At 39.1% G+C, this 13,049-nt stretch overlaps 2 protein-coding genes across 3 annotated transcripts in view; one reads left to right on the forward strand and one right to left on the reverse strand.

Moving 5' to 3' along the window:
• Window positions 1-13,049, forward strand: part of LOC135940837 (tetratricopeptide repeat protein 39C-like) — a 102,885-nt gene that overhangs the window by 61,773 nt on the left and 28,063 nt on the right. The window lies entirely within an intron of this gene.
• The window catches only part of LOC135940836 (zinc finger protein 574-like), a 135,203-nt gene that overhangs the window by 40,966 nt on the left and 81,188 nt on the right, over window positions 1-13,049 (reverse strand). The window contains exon 1 of one of the 2 annotated variants that reach the window (XM_065485918.1): window positions 7,363-7,593. The exons of the other annotated variant lie outside the window; for it this stretch is intronic. The gene's annotated coding sequence lies outside the window, so the exon portion shown is untranslated. Of the gene's footprint in view, window positions 1-7,362; window positions 7,594-13,049 lie in introns of those variants that run through there. 2 annotated transcript variants of the gene reach the window in all.

Below are 13,049 nucleotides of genomic sequence, written 5' to 3' on the forward strand. Positions count from 1 at the left end.
GCGCGATATCAGCCAGCCAGCGCACATACATACATATCTGAGCAGAGCAGACGCTGTAAGCCACTTTATTGGCGTTGAATATTATACAATAAAGCTATGGTGCGAGAGCCACCTTTGCCATTGTGCACACTTGACTCTCTCTGCACAGTTTGTGCATGTGTGTGTGTGTGTGTGTGTGTGTGTATGCCCCATATATTTGTATTTATTATCGTGCCGTTCAACCCGATATTGCTTTTTCTGCCTCACACTTGCTTATTTTTCCATTGTTTTGCCCGCCTCTCGACCCAAATCAGCGGCTTGCAGACGCACACTGCACTTTTCTTTCTTTTCTCACTCGCGCGAGTCGGCCTTTCGATTAACCCTGCCCGTGTAGGCTAACGTGTTTATTGGGCGTTCGGGTGCTATGGGATGGCAACGCTTTGGCGTCTCATTTACCCTTGGGAAAGTGCGAAATTAAAAAGGCATGATCTAACTAAAGGTTGGGTCTTGATCCAGTTTAGCCCAGTGCGGTACTGCGGCCCTAAACTTCCACCCAAGAGCATCATCGTGTGGAAACTAAGAACTTCAACTTATCCACTGGAGCGAACATGATGCCAGATGTCTTGAAAAATTGGTTTAAAAATTAATCAAAAGGATTTTATGAAAAACCTTGAATTTAATTATTTTTTAGAATATAAATACGATTTGGATTTAAGGAAATGACCCTAATTGCACTTTTATTTATCACAATTTTTGAAGGGGATACTGGGAGGAATATTCATAACATTATAAATTACTATGAATTATGTTTATTGTACGCCGTAGGCCCACCACTCTATACAATAATACATCACAAATTCCACTTCGTTGCTACTTCTTCTCTGTAACGCATTTTCATAATATTATACTTGATCACTTTTCACATTGGTCTCCACAGAACTTAGTTAATAATGAGACGAAACAGTGGAACAGTATAAATAGTGGTAACTGTGGCAATCATATCTAGTATAAATGTGTGTATCATTAAAGAGAGCTCTTCGCTAATCATCATTTATCATTCGTTCTGTTTCATATAATATTTTACAAACTGTAGTGCAGTTTGACGTTTTAGTGTTACTTAAGTGTTTAATTTTATTTAACAAACTTTTGCTTTTTTATCCTAATCAATTTTTAGTTCATTGCTTAAGGGATAGCAATTTTAAATAAAATGGTTTTTGAATTATTTAATTTATGAAAGAATCTTACTAAACAGATTAAATAGAATCAGAAAGACTCAATACTAATATAAAAATTTCAACTGTATTCTATAATCACATAAGCATAGATATCACAAATAAATCTGAAGAATTTATGTGTCTATTGATATACCTGTATTGTGTTATAATGAGGTCTTTAAATTGTGAGCAGAGTCTTCTTTAATATTGTAAATTAATCATCACACAATGAAATAATGAATGTCCAGTTTAATAGAGCAGCGCTACTGTTGGCTCGTTGGAGCGTGCATTCCGAAAGAGGAAAAAGTTGTGTCTATAGCGTTAATTTATTTGTAATGCTGTTGTCACTGGCTTGGAACGCATTCTGTCATTTCGCCGTGGCCCGTGCTCAAGTGGTATTTTCCAGCAACAGCAAAACGTGGACGCGAAACGAACAACGGCGCAGCGTGTTTGCAAAAAGAGTGTGAGAAAAGTGCGGTTAATTATTTTCTTTCTCTTTCTCTCCCCGGTTGTCATCATTCCTCTTGTCAATCCGCGCAGCATGTGACAAACGGCCTGTGATTTGCTCTTTTCGCACCGCGCGGCGGAAATGACTTCTGGAAAGGACTTTGCAACGCGCCGACGAGTGTCACGTCCTGAAATATGAGAGGGTGTATTCGAAATCGATGCAAGCGCATCAGTTTATTGGAATTTACCAATAAAAGTGCGGCACGCTGACGGAGCAATAACGCGCCAGCAAACTTTGTGCGAGCGCCGCGTGAAATTTATTGCTAATCAGTCGATATTATATTATTATTATATATAATATAACGCCGTGCATCGGCCGCACTATTGATCAATCACTACGCGCACATCTGCGTCTGGCATTCCTCTCTTCTCTGTCGCCGACCTTTCATTTCTGACGCACCGCTTTTTCTTTTTTGTATGCGAGCTAATGAAATTCGCCATCGACACACCTGGCAGCCGGAAGTGCATAGAGCGCAAATTGTGCGTCGGCTGTTGCACAAAATGTGGAAATAATGCCACAGTGTAAACAACTCATCCTTCCATAAATTACGTCATTGCCAAATCCTTGCTGCGACTAAAAAATAAATGTGTATCCTGTCTGTCTGAATTCAAAATACATTCCAAATTAAATTATTTGATGATGATTTATTCTTTCTGGTTGTTTTTTTCCTAATGGCCAAATCGTAATCGCCTAATTATAGCTCTATAGTGCCCCTATACTGATTATGATTTTAATTAATCTTCTCACGTTGATAATAAGGTTTTAAAAAAAACCATATTTTCCCAGAATTTTTCATAATAGCAGTTTTCATAATAAATACATTTCATCTTTGCGATCACATTTTTGGACCAAATGTTGTTGAAATTGAAAATATTCCAATAGCTGCTTTTATATAAAATCCAGTGCTCCAATTGATTCTATAATTATTATTTTCCTTGACACAATTTTTAACGTGATCGTACAAGCTAATGGACAATTTCCACTTCCAACTTATATTTTTTCCAATTTTACTATCTTTTTCATTCTAATCGGTCTTGGCAAAATTCCATAACTTCCTGCGCGAACGGGTAAATTTTTGGTTAACTCAAAAATTTAGCAATATTTTAATTTGGTGCGGCTGCACTTAAATAAATGCCACTTGTTTGTAATTTTCTTTTATGAGCATATATATTCAAATATTTGCTTAATAAGGCCCATATAATAATATTTTCTCTCTTTAATTTCTTTAAAGCATTGGCAAATGTCCAATACAAATTGGCATAGTCAATGTTCACAATTTCCAGTAGATTAAACTTAAAAATATTCAAGAAATTAATCGGACAGAATCTATAAAAATTGTAATTCGGCTTGCTCTATAAACAAATTCGAAAAATATGTATTGTAGCTTTCCATGATACTCTGGAGACTCACTTTGCAACTTTTTCAGCAAAGATTTCGACCTCATATGGTATAAAAACAAGCCCCATACAAATCACGCACCTTTGGCAAAGCGGAAACAAGTAAAAAAGTTTTTCAGGCTACGCAAAAGGCTTCGTTTTATAAGGCAGAGTGAATTTATAGAGAAAAATTCGTGCCTGTTTCTTGCTCCTTTGCTCAAATACGTTCGAGAAGCAATTCTGTTGGCGTGCGAGCACGACCTTTCCCTGCAATGTATTGGATTTCAGTAGGAAGCTAAAAATTTTAAGCATTCAGCGGGAGGCGATTAGCGGGCGAACGCGCAAAGGTGGATTGCTTGCGTAATCCGGCAAACACGCCACTCTCGGCGGCCTCGTAAAGACCCAAAATCCGACCGGGCCGATCGCAATCAATAAAAGTTAAAACGTTATTTTTTTTATCAGCGGACCACCCATTATCGCGCAGCACAAATGGTGGAAACCAAAATTCCCGAATCCGCCCACGCTGTCAAGGCTCAAAAATTCGCGGCGCGTCCGATTAATGTTCGTACGCAAGCAGATGAAATTGCAGCGCCGAGGAGCGAGCGAGAGAGAGACGAGAGAAGAGAGAGAGGTTTGTCGGTTCGAGGCACGCCGCTAGCTAGCTGAGAGAGCTGATCTCCATATACGCGACTGACATTCACGTTCACGATCGTGACCGTTCGCTCGTTGGCTCTGGCTGCCTTGTAAGTTATAGTTGCAAAAGGAGCTATGCATCAAGAGGGCACCCTGTAAATTATGCTGCCTCGCCCCTTATTCTGGTCCATTGTCCTCTCTCGGCGCTCTGCGCTGCTCTCTCGCCGTACGGAGCAGCACGGCTCTTTCTCACTCGCAGCAGCTTTCCAGGAAAGCGCATGAAAAATCTCAAAATGTAATCACTTTGTATTCAAACACGAAAGCAGCCATTGTCTCGGCTAAATAATGAAAATCAATCATGCGAAAAAGATGCGCGCCGCCGATGCTATCTGAAAATGTGTCTCTCTTTCGGACCACGACGCACACTAAACTCTCGCTCTCTGATTTCAAGCGAAAAGCCACTCGTGCAAGCCAAACGGCAATGCGCTCCCCATGTGTCAGGTGAACGCGATACGGCCAGTGGCATTGTAATTTAATTGAACACTTAATACGCTGCAATATCGCTTAATTTTCTGCTCAGGGCTGTCAAAAGGACAATCAATCGAACGCAATCAAGTTGAGCCTGTAAGCAAAATTATGTGGGATTCGCGAGATCAGAATCGAAGATTCGCGCCAATTTGGAACAGCACTGAAGTTGTTAAAATTTATAGCAGCTAATCAAATGCGCCATAAAGAGCTTTCACAGAGTGATCACGATTGATTCATGAAATGTTATCCACGCGCTTATTTTGGAACATCTGTCAAACTTTCAATGAGAAATAATCGTAGGCTAGTTGAAATTCTTTTTTCATGCTCTGCAGGCAAGAACTGCATTTATTACTTAAAATAATCAACAATAATTACACCTAAGCTCCAACACCGGAATAAAGCATGAAGAATAACTTTTTAAAAGCGTTGAAATTGTATTGACTGTATTTTAAGTATTTGTAAAAATCAGTTTACTGGATTGAAAACTTTCCTAGTGCTAAAAATGATTTAAACTCCTTCTAATTAGGTCTTGGAAAAACTATGAAGTTTAAATACACAAAATAAATTTCGGCTCCAAATGGAAATTCAGTTCATGGACATGAAAAGTTTGCCTAAAAATATTGATATTTAAACCGTAAGGTGGATCAAAATTTTGTTGCACTGACCTTTAATATTTTCGAATTTCAGGATATGCCTCAGGCTAAAATATTTTAATCATTTTGAATAAGAACTGCATTTTTTATTAAGATAAATCATTCTGCATTAGTTGCAATGTTTTCGAAAACCACTTCATTCAACGGAATTAAATATGAGCACTGAATGATAACTAAAAAAAACGTCTCATCGCAAGCATATTCATCGTCAACACCCAATCAATTTGCAAACGTGCATTTCCCACACCTCTCTGGTCGCAATTAGTGACGAGCGTCACTACATCTTTTGCAAATTGGAATAAGCAATTTCCAGCGCATTTAAATTCAATTGCTGCATCATTAACAGCTATAAAAGGTTCTTCTGTGGCACCGTACACGGTTCTTTAGCGGTGCCACGTTAATTGGCTCGTTTGGCGTTTATTTTCGTTCCGACACTCACACACTGACACTACTAGTTTCTCTATTTGTACTCGTTTCAGCGGTTTTGCGACACTCCAGCGTGCATAAACACCTTTTCATCGCAATATTGATGGGCGCACTTCCTTTGCACTACAAATAAAAAGCGCGCGGCGGCGGCAGTTCGCTACTCGCAAAACACGACAATTTAGCCGCGTGGACTGATGTTGCTGCGTGTGTCATGTGACACAGATGTATATGTGCATACGTGCAACACACTGTTGTGGACGCAATTCGAGTAGTGTTTGCGTTGCGAAAAAGTTACGCTGGCTGTGGAAAAAAGTAAGTAATCGAGAGGGTATGTTGCAAATTAAAAATGTTAATCTGGGAAACATATTTCACTTATTTGATAAGTTTCAAAGAGCGAAATCGCACGTATTGTTTGCCTCATTTGGTTTGTAAAATCTACTCTAAGGTAAAATTCAATTGTTTTTATTAAGGAGTCCAAATTGTAAAACATAATGCTAGAAATTAGAAAAAAATGCATTTTAAAATCTTTTATTAATGCTTACTAAGTAATTGATACATTTATTTAAGAAATAAGTTATTCAAACAATTAATTTTTTTTTAAATTTAATGCATTTTTATTTATATTTTTTTATTTTATTTACTTTTAAGATGTACTGTACAAGATTGGTATAGATTATATACTAAAATTTATTTAAAAATTCCTAGCTGCTTAAGAGAGATAATTTAATTTTAAAAACATGTAGGATTATTTTAGCTGTGGCGCATCTTGATGGGAGAATGTAGCAACCAATAGTGCAAATTTAATCAAAACCTAACATTAAAATTAAGGGTGGCTGATAAACAAATAAAAAATAAGCCTATCCCATGCCACCTCAGTGAATGAATAAGAAAAACTCTGATTCGTTTGCCTCAATTGAAAGAGCAATCACATTTATGATGACTAATCAGATCACGCAATCCGTTTCGCGAAATTAGAGCCAAACGTTCCCACACCTCATGGGCGAGACGACAAAATAAAAATCGCGCAAAGGCAAGCGTGCACGCCGCTATGTAAGAAAATCCAGGTGTGCCGGAGTGAAGCTTTATTTTACGTCTCACGCGCGACAGAGTGTAGGTAAATCCCATTATGCATTTATTTTCCGCGCACTAGCTGCAAGTGGAATATAAAAATAAAATGAGCAGCAGCCAGCATACCGGCGTACACATTCATCAATAATATAAAACCTTTCAACCGATCAGCCAACGACATTCTGCTGACGCACCCGTCCTTGCAGCAGCAGCGGCAGCAGCTAGCTAGTGTGTCAGAAAAGTGCATGCGAAAATAAATGGAGAGAAAAAAGCACTCCGCATTAATAATTGAAAAGTGCAACGCGTTCAGAAAAATAAACGAAAGCCTGTTGCGTAACGACTGAAGTTGCGAATTTACTTTTTCTTTTTCCAGGATGAATTTGCCAACGATCGTTCAAACTCTTGCAGATATTTAACGGCCATAATTTTTTTTGAATGATTTTTATTTGGCTCTGCAATTTAAACCGTTATTTCAAGAAGTAACAAGACGGATTGAAACGGCTATAAATATAATTTTTAATAAGAAGAATGTTGAATTTTCTTACCATCGCACAAAGCAAAGCTTATTTATAGAAAATTTGTACAAAAATTTTTTTGCCCATACTTGAAATACTATCTAAAAATTAGGAAAAAGCTAAAACAATTTCCCAGGTTGCCGACTAAATTTTTGGCAACCTGATTTTTGGCTCAACGGATAGCACTGTCTCTGTGTTGGAAATCATGATTTATTTCGCCAGAAGAGAGAATGTCTTTAAAGCACACCGCTATTTATATGTTTTATCTATTTATCATTATTTTATTTTGTGCCAAGGCACTACACGCCTAGAGTGGCGAACCCTTTGATGCACGACTAAATTTCACACATTTACGGAGCGGAGAAGCCGGCAAAATCGAGCGAGCAGAGACCGGTGAAACGCAAGCAAATAACACACATGCAGAGCAAAAGCTGAGGATTGGCTCATCCGATTTGCGCTTACCTATTTTCCGCAGCGGCAAAAACTTCTACGATATCCTCTGTTTGCAGGGCATTGCGAAAATAAAACGGTTTTGTTTCGCTGGCGTCTCTGCGGTGGTCAACGCCAATTTTCCACGCGTGCTGATTTTCAGCGCCAACGACAACACGGTCCAGCAGCATCCTGCATGCTTTTCGGTCGGTCGGTACGCGCCGAATAATGTGAGTGTGTGTGTAGGCCGCAGGATAAACGGCCTTTTGCACGCAGTCAACGACTGCATGCCCTGGATTTTCAGCTCGCACTCGTGTATACGCCGCGCCGCAAAAACGGAAACATTCGCACAAACCAGAGAGTGGACGCGGACGCAGGCCGAGCTGAAAGTTTGTTGAAAAAAGCTTCCGATTATGGACTCGTTTGGCTACACTTTTTGGCCCGATGTTACAGCTCTCAACCGACTTTGCATGACTTGCTTTTTTCTCTCTCATTTTCACTTCCTATTCCGACCAAGTGGTATTTTTTTAATGCCTCTCGTCTCGTTCCCAACACTTGTGCGTTTTCATCCATTCGCAAGAATTATCCGCCGACGATGCGAAAAGTTAAAAAGTGCCTCTTTATAATGCAACAGATTTTCAACCAATCGTCAGCCGGATATATCAGCAATAAACTTAATTTATGGATAAAAATGTAATATATTTGATTTAATTTTATTACAATTAATAAATCAATCCACAAGCCTGTTCTTGTTGTTTCTATATTTACAAAAATATATATTACAAATATATTACAAAAATGTTGCAAAATTTACCATAATCAACCATGAAATTTTAGCCGAGGTGATATTTTTAGTTTTTGAGATATTTCTGGTTAAAGGTTAAATCGAAAAATCAAGTTAGCCCGAGATCTCGGCTTCTGCTTGCCGGAAATGGAAAAACTGCATCGTCTTGATGCCCCCTGACGAACAAAAATGTTTCAGAGTAGTTCCCCTTTTCATCCCTCCTCTGCTCCTCATCTTATAAAGGAATTTATTTATTTTTTCAGCGCTAATTGCATCGTAACTGGTCCTGAATGTTTGAAATCCCCTTAAAATAGTTTTGCATGCCCTTTATCACCAACCCCTAACTAACCCTCTAAAAATCCATTGTTTTAATAATATATTGCAGCTTTCCAATGTGATATAGAGTGAAACGTTTCATAAATTCCTATTTTTTTATTTCAAAAGAATTAAATTGTTAAAGCAAAAATAAAGAAATCATGTACCCATCAAAGCATAAAATGCGGCCGTGTAATGAAAAAAAATGCCATTTGCTATAAATGGATGAGAAACGCTGCCAATAAACAGCGTTTGTTTTGCTTGAACTCTGTGTTTGCACAGCCAGCACAAAAGAGTGCCGAGTTTTTCATGACCACTTTCCGGTGCTCTACAAAAATTTGCCGTCGTCTCTATTGCTCAGACAGACAGAACCAAAGCAACGAGAAAAGTGCTGTAAAGCGATATGTTTATTCATGATGAAGAATGATTACACTCGATGGGATGGAAACAATTATTCAGAAAGCAGCGCGTCTCCGTGGGGTTTAATTTTTTTTTCAGCACGAAAATTTCGGATTAGAAACAACGCACGCGTGGAGTTCGTACGTCTTTATCAGCGTGATTGATGAGGATTTCATTTTTGAATACATTTAACGCTCGTTTAGCAAATCAGCTCTTGGTGCGCCGCAAGCAGCCGGAATAAGTCACACGAACATAATTAGAGGTCAGAGGTTGGCCTGTCGGAGGCCGCAGTCACGCCGGTGCCGCAGAATAAATATGTGTGTACGTATATTCAAATAATCTCCAATTAAGCATCAATTTGAGAGACGGCGCAAATAAACAAGTAAGTGGAGTAAAGTAAATATAAGCGGAGCGAGAAGAGGAGGATAATTATATTTATTGGCCGCGCGCAGCAGAGAGCCAAGGAGAGAGAGCGAGCGAACGAGTGAGGAATGCGGAGAAAAATAAAGGCGTTTCTGCCTGGGATGCACACTCGCAGGGAGATGCAGAAATTGAGATTAGGCGGCTTTTGTAAGCAGAACTCATTGTAAATACGGCGAGGACCTCTCATTATAGGTGTAATGCAGTGAAAATTAAATGCGTTGCGAGACATCAAGTCGGTGCTGGACGCGCCGAAGAGGCCGCGCGCCGATCACGACATTCTCTCTCTCGGCGCGCAGACCACCCTGAAAGATGGTAGCATTTGATAGCGAGCATGTGTTGCACTTAAAATACAACTTTGTGATGAATTTTAATCACCGTGCCACTGCATGCCGTGTAATTCCTGCTGCTTCTTTTGTTCTCCGCTCTCGGCTAGTCGCCACCGCCGCCGGGCCTCATTTATTATGCCCGCGCGCTGCTCACTTAAATTTGCAAATTTTAAATTATTGTTTGTCGATTCGGTGAGGGTGGGTGTTGCTGCACGGTGCGCCTCGCAGCCCGCCCGCCACCGTCGATGGTTGGATTTGAGGGGCTTAACAGCCGCCAGGAGGCAAGAGGACCCGCTGCCAATGAAGAGCAGTTAGTTTGTTGTGCAACAGTGTCGCTCTTTTCGCTGGCTCACTATTTTGCCGAGTGTTTGCACGAATTTGGTACCGCCTGTTGCATTATTTTGGACGAAACAATCGCTGCAGCCTGCAGGTGCCGAGTTTAGACCATTTCACTTGCATTTTAGTCAATTTAGATTTGTATGCAATATTTAAATGGTGCAGTTTTGAAAAGCTAAATTGTGATTTTTTGTCGAGAGCCATCAAGATGTTTATGCGTCTTTTAAAAATGGCTGAATTTTCGGTATTTGCAAATGTTTGTTTGTCTTTTTCTTTTTGATAACTCTAGAACATAAAATTTAGACGCTTTTGCCTTATTTATTTCCATCTATTTGCTTTGGAAACTTCGTATGACCACATTTACATTGGCAAAAGTCGTACTCAAATTGTCCATGTTTACATATGCCCTGACATACATACCGCCTGAATCAGTAAATAAACCATTAAAAACAAGATTATTCATGTCTAGACATTTGATTTAAACTTTTGCCTGCCAAGATTATTGCTGCAGGCCTGAAAAGTGATAACAGATAAAAAAAACACATCATAATCAAGAATTCAAGTAGATTCAAGTTAGTTAAAAGTGTGCCACTTAAAGATTCATTGCGGAGATTAAATCGTAAGAATTATTACATCTGATTTGCTCTTGCCAAAGGAGAAGCTCGAGAACTTGATTTACTAAAAAATGTCTCAAATTTTGATAAAATGTTTGATTAGAAATATTGCATAATTATGTACAAAAATTCCACCCTGCATGCGCCAAATCGACCACCCCCAGCGTACATGAGACAACTAAATTTTGTTCAACGTGGGAAAACGTTTTGATTACTCGTCTGTTTGAATAATTTACGTGCCAATTTCGTCAAATGCCAATCAATCCAATACAACGTTACAGGTTTACTCAACAAATTTGATCATATACATATATTTGCTTAAAATCCAAGAATTAAACCTGAAACAAATTTTACAATCAATAAAAGCAGCCTAATTTTCACCTCCGCATTAATTTTGTAGCGTTCTATTTATTTAACGTTTGGATCTGCAGAAAAAACCTTCTATAAGCTAATCGCGTCTATATTCAACATCATTTTTGACGTTAGCTAATCTAGGAATAAATATTCGCGTCTAATAGAATTTAGAACACTTCTTCCCCGTTTAATGGCTCTGGTAAAGAGAGCGAAAAAAATGATAAAAGGCATAGTGAACATTTATGAGAATAAATACCAATGAGCCACAAAATAATGGAATTGAAGTGGTCGTGCACGTGCGACATTGGCCAACAACACTGAAAGCCATGCAGTGACTGAATCGGCGCCAGCCAACAATCCAGCCCAACAAAGCCAATTTCAGAGCAGTGCCATAAACTTGAAAATAAGTGGTGCGCTGCGCAGTGCCGGTGGACTAAACTTTTGCTGTATGTGCACATGCAATTTTCACAAAAGCTAGGCCCGCTCGGGCGGGCGCGGGGCGCACCATGGCAACTGCACGCTGCACCGCGCGAGACATAAATTTGCAGTGCAACATAGTCGGGGCATGGGATGAGAGTATCGACGTAGATAGCGAAATTTCGCTCTAGAATTTTCATACATGTGTGACCCAGATAGCAAGGGCGCAGAGATAGAGCCGGGCGGGCTGCCGCGCGCGCGGCTCGTCGGCCGGCCGTGTGAGTGAGTGAGCGAGCGAGTTGCATAACGACACACCCTTTCAAAACGGCACGGCTATGCAATTACGGGCGCCGCGCGCTCAAAAAAAAATAATTTAGGCTGCACATTCAGCCGGGGCTGCCTGCCTTCTGAATGGTGCCGGGCAGACACAAAGAAGAGGAGCTGCTCTCCGCCACCGCCGACGTGCACTCTCGGCGTCGTCAAAGGCGCACAATGCTTGCAAGTCGGGCCGACGAGCAAAAACGGGGTGCCGCACTTTGTCCTAAAGGAAAATTAATACCGGGAAAGCACAAAACTATGATGTTTAGGAAAAGGGAGTATTTAAAAACTTATATTTAAATGAAGGGGCCGAATTGTGATAAGTTATTATTATTTAAAATTTTTGAAGCAATAAAAGCCTGTTTTTTATGTGATTAAATTTAAACAAAAAGTTTAATTTTGCTTTTTTTCTTTAATTTTCGTGCGCTACACAACAAAAAGCAATTAATAACTTTATTTGGGAAATTATAAAAGTGCGATGCCTCCTACTTGAAACGCAAACAATGTTAATCATTATTCTGAACTTCTTCAGATTTTTACAGCTTAATTTTCCAGTGTTAAAAAAATATTTGGGTCAAATAATCAAAGGAAAAATTGCATAGTCATTTTTCTAATTGCGGTCATGTAACCTAAAAAAAGTCAGTGCGCTCTTCATTTAACTTCCTCAATTTTTGTAATCTTGACTTTTATATCAACATGGTTACTAGAAAAATTCACAAAATAATCTCGTCGTCAAGTTCAGGTGCTGTTTGTATTTTATTGACTTGCCACAAGTGTTATGAATGAGCAACCCTTTTGTGTTTATCTGAGGTCAGTACCGTGTAGCACCAAACAATTATTTGATGTTTCTCGACTTATTAACGTCTAGGGATTTTTTCCCACCATTAATTTTACTCCTTCAATAATTAAACAAACTACTCTCACTTTTAAAATGCGAGGAGTAATAATAATTACCGTTTAATTTCCTGTAAAATAAGACATATCTTGAAATTTCCTATGCAAGCACGAATAGTGAAGAAAAATTAGGCTTTTAGGATTTAAGAAATAATTAGGTATATAAACTTACATCATATTTTCAATGTCATAGGATTTACAAATCATACTTTTTTAAGAATTAAAATAGATGAAAAAATGAAATGGGACAGAATTTTTATATGAATTTTGTTCCTGGAAATGGGTCACCAATTTTTTGCACTCTTAAAACGAATATTTTATTTTAAAATTGGACAAAAAGATAATTAAAGTCTAGATATTCTATAATATTTTAGTTTTTGGCTTTTCAGTAAACCTAAGTGTATTATTTTCGTTGGCACACTATGATGGCACCCGCGAAAACGGCCGGCGGCAGATTGGCCGACGAGCAGCAGCGGCCAGGCTCCCGATATCCGCAGCAAGGACAGCAAAAACGTGGTGGCATTTTCTACTACTTACTCC

Source organism: Cloeon dipterum, chromosome 3 (assembly GCF_949628265.1).
Source record: "Cloeon dipterum chromosome 3, ieCloDipt1.1, whole genome shotgun sequence".
Lineage (NCBI taxonomy): Eukaryota > Metazoa > Arthropoda > Insecta > Ephemeroptera > Baetidae > Cloeon > Cloeon dipterum.